We start from the raw sequence: 9,052 nt of genomic DNA, 5'->3' as shown, positions 1-9,052 counted from the left end.
TTCTTTCTTTCTTTCTTTCTTTCTTTCTTTCTTTCTTTCTTTCTTTCTTTCTTTCTTTCTTTCTTTTCTTTCTTTCTTTCTTCTGCAGATCCTGGGCCTTGAACTCAGGGCCTGGGCTCTGTTGTAGAGCATCTCTGTGTTCAAGGCTAGTGCTTTACCACTTGAGACACAGCATCACTTCCCTTTTTTTTTTTTCTGCTTATGTGGTACTAAGGAATCGAACCCAGGGCTTCATGTATGCTAGGCAAGCAGTCTACCACTAAACCACATTCTCAGCCTCCCATGTTTCTTAAATATCTTGTCTGATAACACATAATATAAAGAGCAATTATGAAAAACAGACATTTACATATATTTCTAACGTCTTGTTGAGACTATCCTGTTGGCATTGGATAGCCAATCATAGGCACAGCCACAGTACAGGATATGCATATGCCTGTTGCTTCATACCATCATGCATATTTGGAACATTATTTCTGTTCTTATTTTTTTTTGGGTCCGGTCATGGGGCCTGAACTCTGGGCCTGGGTGCTGTCCCTGAGCTCTTCAGCTCAAGGCTAGCACTCTACCACTTGAGCCACAGTACCACTTCCGGCTTTTTTCTCTTTGCTTATGTGGTGCTGAGGAATCGAACCCAGGGCCTCATGCATGCAAGGCAAGCACTCTACCACTGAGCCACCTTCCCAGCCCTGGAACATTATTTCTGTATTGCTGAGTGTACCATAACCATTCTGGTAAGTCTGTTACCAGTCCTAAAACTGGTCTGTAAGTCAGCAGACACAAAATTACTACCAAAGCTCTCATTGGTGTAATTTGCAGCACTGTAACCACATTCTGAGTTTTTGCCCCTAAATCTCTCTTAAGCAGACTAGAGTAACCTCTGTCATAATTTTCCTGGTCTCTAAAGGTATTAAATCTACCCCCTTTTGCCCACAGAGTATCTGTCCCGGCGGTCATCCTTCATACCTCCTTTACCCTTGGAATGACCTGAACCTCTATCTTCAACCAACTGAAGCAACTTGGGGTTAATTACTTGATTAGCTTCACAAAGCACAAAGATAAGGTTGCTCACTTGTTTTATGTTATTAGGTGTAAAGAAAGTGTATGGTGTGCCTGTGTGAGCAGTTCTTCCAATTCTATGAATATAATCCTTTGTGGAGTTAGAGTAGTCTTTTTTTTTTGTCGGTCATGGGGCTTAACTCTGGGCCTTGGCGCTGTCCCTTGAGCTACAGCGCCACTTCCGATTTTCTGGTGGTTTATTGGAGATAGGAGTCTCACCGTCTCTCCTGCCCGGGCTGGCTTTGAACTGCAATCCTCAGATCTCAGCCTCCTGAGTAGCTAGGATTACAGGCGTGAGCCACCAGCGCTCGGCAGAGTAGTCTTAATTGATGACAAATTTCACATCTTCCACATGTAGCCCTTTGGAGGCCACATCTGTAGCCATCAGAACAGGAGCTCTTCCATGTTTGAATGCATTTAGAACCCAGTCATTTTCCTGTTGACTTTCGTCACCATGGATACCCATTGGAGGCCACTCATGTCTCCTCATCTTTCAGGTAAGTTCATCACATCTTCTTTTGGTTTTAACAAAAACAATAGTTTTATTCTCCTTGTTCTCTTCTATTAGACGAATACTTTTTTATCCTTCTCTACATCATGACATACATCCACAATCTGAAGAATGTTGTGATTTGTACTCAGTTCTAGTGCACCAATGTTTATATGAATGTAGTCTTTCAGGAAATCTTCAGCAAGTGATCTTACTTCTTTCTGCCAAGTCACATTCCATATTAGGGTTTGTCTATCAGGTCTTATCTGATCCACAATCTTCCTTATTCAGGGTTCAAAAATATCAAGCATTTTATTTGCTTCATCAAGGACAAGGTAAGTTATTCTTCTCAGATTGATTTTCTCACACTCTAAAAAGTCAATCAGTCGTCCAGGTGTTACAATACAGATTTCCATACCTCTCTCCAAATCACATATTTGTGGTCCCTTGGGAGAACCACCATAGATGATTAACCATTTTACACTCTGATTTAAAAAAATCTTTATGTTAGGGCTGGGAAGGTGGTTCAGTGGTAGAGCGCTTGCCTTGCATGCATGAGGCCCTGGGTTCAATTCCCCAGCACCACATAAGCAAAAAGAAAAAAGCCAGATGTGGCACTGTGGCTCAAATGGTAGAGCGCTAGCCTTGAGCTGAAGAGCTGAGGGACAGTGTCCAGCCTAGATTCAGGCTCCACGACCGGACCCAAAAACAAAAACAACAACAACAATAATAAAAATCTTTGTGTTCTTGGGCATTAGTGGCTCATGCCTGTAATCCTAGCTACTCAGAAAACTGAGATCTAAGGATGGATATTTGAAACTAGCCAGAGCAGGAAGGCCTAGGAGAATCTTATCTCCACTAAACACAAAAATCTGAAAGTAGAGTTGTGGTTCAAGTGGTAGACCCTTAGCCTTGAGCAAAAAGAAACTTTGGAACAGGGCCTAGACCCTGAGTTCAAGACCAGGACCACACACACACACACATCTTTGTGTAATTCAAAGTTCAGTCAAATAGCACTCTAAAATTTCAACTAGAAGCTTGGTTTTACTGTTACACTTGGAGCATTGGTGCATTATTTACTCATGTATTTTTGCAGTGCTAGGGCTCAAACTTGGGGCATCTTGTTTGATGGTTAAGCACTGAACCATTGAGTTACGTCCCCTGTCTATGGTACAACCTGAAACTATATTTATCTATTCTTTGCTATTCTATATGTATACATGTATAGGCATATAGATATGTGATATATGTATATATATACATATATGTGGAATATACATACATTCACATGATGATGATGATGTTTGTGTGGAGCCAAATATCCTTGTAATGCTTATAGGTCCCAGGCCAAGTGTCAAATGGAGACATGCAAATAAAATGTCTAAATATTTATAAATAATAAATAAAGCAGATAAGCAGTTAAATGAAATATAATCTATTCTTCTGTCTTGACAGATCTACCTTCATAATGTCAAAATTGAAAAATACATTGATAGTCATGTTTAATGTGATTGACATTTGGTAAAATTTCAAAGATGACTGAATTTAATTAGTAGTGGGCATAACTGAGTGTTGTGTTGATGATTGATGATGTTTGTATGAGTGATGAAACAAACATGTTCATAATTCATAAATTATCAGTGTATCTAATAGTTATTTTTCTTTATTCCAGCTAAATTATTAATTTTATTGTTATAATCAAGATGGTCACATTTGTCTTCAATTGACAGAAATTATCTAAAGCTTAAAAACAAAATGTCATTATATTTATCTTTTTATTTATTTATTTTTATCCGTCATAGGACTTGAACTGTGGGCCTGGGCACTGTCCCTGAGCTCTTCAGCTCAAAGTGAGTGCTCTTCCATTTGAGCCACAGCACCATTTCCAGTTTTCTGGTGGCCAATCGGAGATAAGAGTTTCACGGACTTTCCTGGCCGGGCTGGGTTTTAACGGCGATCCTTAGATCTAAGCCTCCTGAGTAACTAGGATTACAGGCGTGATCCACCAGCAACTGGCAACATATATATTTAAAATAAAAAAAATTTAGTGTCGATACCAAAATTTCAAAAACATGCCTCCCAAGTTATTCTTCTAAACATTTGGTATCAACATATTAGGATTAGAAAGCAAAATTTTAGCCAGGATCCAGTGGCTCACACCTATAATCCTAGCCACTCAGGAGTTTGAGATCTGAGATTCATGGTTTGAATCCATCCTGAGCAGGAAAGTGTGTGAGACTCTTGTTCTCTAACTAACCACCAAAATGCTGGAAGTAGAGTTGTGGCTCAAGTGGTAGAGTGCTAACCTTGAACAAACAAATCAGAGAAAGTGGGTACAGGTTGCTCATGTCTATAATTCTAGCTACTCAGGTATTCACAGTTCAAAGCTGGCTAGGACAGAAAGTCTATCTACAATTAGTCACCTAAAGGCTGGAAGTAAAGCTATTGCTTAAATAGTAGAGCACTCTCCTTGAGCAAAAATAAAGCTCAGGGACAGCACCAAGGCCAAGTTCAAGCTCTAGGATCAGCACTCAAAAAAAAAAAAAAAAAACATTAATGTCACATTTCAGCCATGTTGTATCTAATCTCACATAGATAGAAATCCAATAGTATTTTTTTTTTTTGCCAGTTTTGGGGCTTGAATTCAGGGCCTGGGTTCTGTCCCTGAGCTTCTGTTGCTCAGTGCTAGCACTCTACCACTTGAGCCACAGTACCACTTTCAGCCTTTCCTGTTTAAGTAGTACTGAGGTATGGAACCAGTGCTTCATGCCACATTCCCAGCTCCCCAATAGTAACTTTATTTGTTTAATATTGCAAAAATGTTCTAAGCTGACACGAGCAATTGCAATATTTACAATTCCTTCTCTAAAACATAAGGGAAATGAAGAGAAGTTAGAAAAAGAATGGGCCCCCATATAAGGTGCACTGAGAGCTAAGATTTGGTTAGCAAAGACTTGCTGCAGTCTTGCTTCCTGAAAAGCAGGATCTGAGAAGTAATGAATGTGGCTAGAACCCAAACATCATGACTGCTCAAATCCTCCTGTAGTAGCTGTGGGCCCTGTCTCTGAGGTTGATGATCATATAACTCACAGCCTAGACTACCACCCTCACCTGCGTGGAACCCAGCTGCCTTTTATACTGGAATGAGACACATACTAAATTTTAACATGGTGATGCTTATCCTTGTGTCCCAGTTAATTTATTTTGTACTGATCTCAGAATAAAATTCATTATAAACAGTTCAGTCAATGCAGATGAAGAAAATAGCCTTTTTTCCCCTAGGGCCACAAAGCAGGTAGTACAGGTTGTACATGAACAAGTCTGGGAGCACTATTCATAGGTAGTCAAGTTTTACATTTTCAGATGACAGTTTCAAAAACAAAATCAATGAACTGGGTGCCGATGGCTCATGCCTGTAATCCTAGCTACTCAGGAAACAGATCTGAGGATCATGGTTCAAAGTTAGCCTGGGCAGGTAAGTCCATGAGACTCTTATTTTTAATAAACCACCAGAAAGCTGGAAGTTGCACTGTGGCTCAACTGGAATGGTGCTCACCTTGAGCTGAAGAGTTGAGGGACAGCGCCCAGGCCCAGAGTTTAAGTTCCATGACCAGAAAAAAAAATTATTCAATGTCTGGAAGGATGGAAATCCTTTAAAAAATCCCACAAAGAGCTGGGTTCCAGTGGCTCACATCTATCATCCTAGATACCCAAGGGACTGAGATCTGAGGATTGAGGTTCAAAGCCAGTCTTGGCAGACAAATCTGAGGGATTCTCACCTCTAATCAGGAAAGGGCCAAAAGTGGAAATGTGGATCAAGGGATAGAGCAACAGCAGGAAAGCTGAGAGTGCAAGATCCTGAGTTCAAGCCCCCTAGTACTAGTGCATGTGTGTACACAAATACACACACATACATACACATACACACACTGATGGTATGTGTGTAGGGAGGTTGGTTTTCTCTACACTAATGAAAATTTTAATTGTCATCAGTTATGATAGCTCACATCTGTAATCTCAGGTACCTGGGAGGTGGATATTGGGAGGCTTGCAATTTGAGGCTAGCCTGGGCAAAAAGTTAGTGAGGACCCATATCAATAAGCTGAACATAGTGGTATGCTCCTGTTATTCCAGATTGTGGAAGGCCATAAATAAGAGCATTGCCAGCCTTAGGCAAAAGAGCTGTTCTTTATCTGAAAAATAATGTGAAAGCAAAAGGGGCTGCAGATCTGGCTCACGCGAGTAGAGCATTTGCCTATCAAGTTTAAGATCCTGAGTTCAAACTCCACTAGAATTGTCCTTCTCGATCACACAGATGTATGCATAGAGAGATGAGTTTCATAATTTTAAAAAGAACTTGTTTTATATAAGTAGCAGCACAGTATATTATTTTCTTGCTTGCTTTTTCATTTGCCTAGAGATTTTCTCATGTCAGTGCATGTGTTAGTCTCATTCCCTTTTTGTTTGGGTCTGGTCGTAGGGCCTGAACTCTTGGCCTGGGTGCTGTCCTTCAGCTCTTCAGCTCAAGGCTAGCACTCTACCACTTGAGCCACAGTGCATTTCCAGTTGTTTTTTTTTTTTTTATCTGCTTATGTGGTGCTGAGGAAATCGAACTCAGGGCCTCATGCATGCAAGGCAAGCGCTTTACCACTGAGCCACCTTCTCAGCCCCTCTCATTCCTTTTTTGGTGTATAATATTCCACATCATGCATGAACTATAGATCATTTGAATATTTCCATATCAGGGGACGTTGAACTTGCTTCCCAGTTTTGTTCTTAATACACAGCTGCAAGTCCTTCTTGTATGTGCCTTTTTTTGCTGGTTCTGGCGCTTCAACTCAGGGCCTGGGCATTGTCCCTGAGCCTCTTTATGCTCAAGGCTAGCACTCTGCCACTTGAACCACATCACCACTTCTGGCCTTTTCTGTTTATTTGGTACTGAGGAATCAAACACAGCGCTTCATGAATGCTAGGCAAGCACTCTACCCCTAAGCCACATTCCCAGCCTGTGCTGTTGTGTCATTGGGCATGAGCAGTTTCAGATTAGATAGGACCCTGCTAAATTGCTCTCCAAAATTACTTCTCCATCCAATTTATATTATAATAAGCAGAGCTTGGAAATACCTGTTGTCTAAACAGGACACTGTTTAAAATATTTTTGATTATGTTGCATATTAAAACATTCTCCTCTTTATTAATTATTGGCTCTTCTTCCTCCTCCTCCTCTTCTTCATCTCCTTTTCCTCTTCCTCTTGCTTCTCCTTCGAGCCATTATTGATCCTTGAACTCAAGCCTCCTGCTGTCACGTAGCTTTTTCATTCAAGGCAGGTACGCTACCACTTGAGCCATAACTCCACTTCTGGCTTTTTTGGTGGTTAATTGGAGATTGAAGTGTCATAGACTTTACTGACCAGAGTAGCTTTGAATCAAGATGCTCATTTCTCAATCTCCTGAGTAGGTAGGATAATAGGCATGAGCCATCTGCATTGGCTGATGCTTCATTTGAAAACTGTTCCTTCTTTAAAAGAGTTAAAAATATGCCACCCCAAAATTATCTGTTCTGGTATATTGACCTTCTTATATCAAAAAACCCACAAAATCAAGTCACCAGCAAACACAAGGTTATCACTCTGATGTTCTTTTGCTATTGTTGTCATTGTTGTTTATTTCTTTTAGACAGGGTTTTATTATGTAGCTCAGGCCAGCCTAGACCTTGTAATCTTCCTATGTCAGCCTTCCAAAAGCTGGGATTACCAGTATGAACACTGTACCCAGTTCAGCAGATGATGAAATTTCTTTTTTTTTTTTTGGGTCCGGTTGGGGGGCTTGAACTCTGGGCCTGGGCGCTGTCCCTCAGATCTTCAGCTCAAGGCTAGATCTCTACCACTTGAGCCACAGCACCACTTCCGGCTTTTTTCATTTTGCTTATGTGGTGCTGAGGAATCGAGCCCAGGGCCTCAGGCATGCAAGGCAAGTGCTCTACCACTGAGCCATCTTCCCAGCCCCAGATGATGAAATTTCTATGTGACAGATGCAGCCCTTTTACCATCAAAAATGGAAAAATTGAGATTAAGAAAATCTTTACAGATATTTCTAGAATAGCTCCTATTTCTTAAGCTTCCCACTCTTTCACTACTTGACTCATTTCTGAAGCAATTGACCTTAAACACTGCTTTGGGTCTTTATTTTCTTAGGTGTCATCTCAGGTAGTGTAAAACTGGTATTAAATAAATCTGTATGCTTTCTCCTATTACTCTGCTTAATTCTCCATCCTCCTTGAGACCCTAAGAGGGTGAAGTTCCTCACACTATCTCTAGCACTTGTCTTTTGTTTAGGTATGTGGGTGGTTTTTTAAAAAATGTATTCTAGGGCTGAGAAGGTGGCTCAGTGGTAGAGCGCTTGCCTTGCATGCATGAGGCCCTGGGTTCGATTCCTCAGCACCACATAAGCAGGAAAAAAAAAGCCGGAAGTGGTGCTATGGCTCAAGTGGTAGAGCGCTAGCCTTGAGCTGAAGAGCTGAGGGACAGCGCCCAGGCCCAGAGTTCAGGCCCCACTACCGGACCCCCCCAAAAAAGTAAAAACAAATAAAAATAAAAAATGTATTCTATCACATTTGAGCAATTCAAAATGATAGCTAAATGTTCTCTTACTCCAGCCTGTAATCCTGACTTCTCCTCCCTGAACCTGATCCTTTCAATGATATTTCATTGATAAATGTGAGTTGTGAGTCCCCTCACAAAATACTGTATAGGTGAATATCAGCACACCTTTTTTTTTCTGCAAGAGTTATTATAAAATGGGTTTGGATACTAAGACAACATGTGTATTATGCACAATAATATATAAGTGATATTTATGAATCCCTTTCTTACATGGAGCAGTACTAGGCTAAATTATTTATATCCATTATCTTCTAACAACAATTCAGTTGAGTAGTTATTATTTCACAGGTAAGCAAACTTAGGGTGGAGAGGTAAAGCACTTTGCCTAAGGTTATCTGGATATTAATAGCAATGAGTCCTTGTATTCATGGGTTTAGCATCTTGGAGTTGAACCTACAGAGGATCAAACATTTAAAAAATTATTTGTATTGATCATGTACAAAGTCGTCTTTGAACCTTTGTCATCATTCCCCAAACAATACAGTATAATAACAATACTGACACTGAAGTACCGTAAGAAACATAGAGATAATTTAAAATATATATGAAGATGTGTGTAAGTTATATTCAGCTATTATACGTTTTTTTTTTCCAGTCCTGGGGCTTGAACTCGGGAACTGGGTACTGCCCCTAGGCTTCTTTTGCTCAAAGCTAGCCCTCTACTGCTTTGAGACACAGCACCATTTCCAGCCTTTTCTGTTTATGTGGTACTAAGGAATGGAACCCAGGGCTTCATGCATGCTAGGCAAGCAGTCTGGCACTAAACCGCCTTCCCAGCCCAGATAGTATACTTTTTTTTTGGGGGGGGGGTCTGGTCATGGGGCCTGAACTCTGGGCCTGG

The 9,052-nt window shown here is 40.7% G+C and overlaps 1 pseudogene; it reads right to left on the bottom strand.

Moving 5' to 3' along the window:
• LOC105991710 overlaps window positions 1–3,049 on the bottom strand; it is a 41,217-nt pseudogene extending 38,168 nt beyond the window's left edge.
• Between the last annotated feature and the right edge of the window lie 6,003 nt (window positions 3,050–9,052).

Source organism: Dipodomys ordii, unplaced genomic scaffold (genome assembly GCF_000151885.1).
Source record: "Dipodomys ordii isolate 6190 unplaced genomic scaffold, Dord_2.0 Scaffold76, whole genome shotgun sequence".
NCBI lineage: Eukaryota > Metazoa > Chordata > Mammalia > Rodentia > Heteromyidae > Dipodomys > Dipodomys ordii.
The sequence above is the reverse complement of the archived record's forward strand: the minus strand, read 5'-3'. Positions and strand labels throughout refer to the sequence as shown.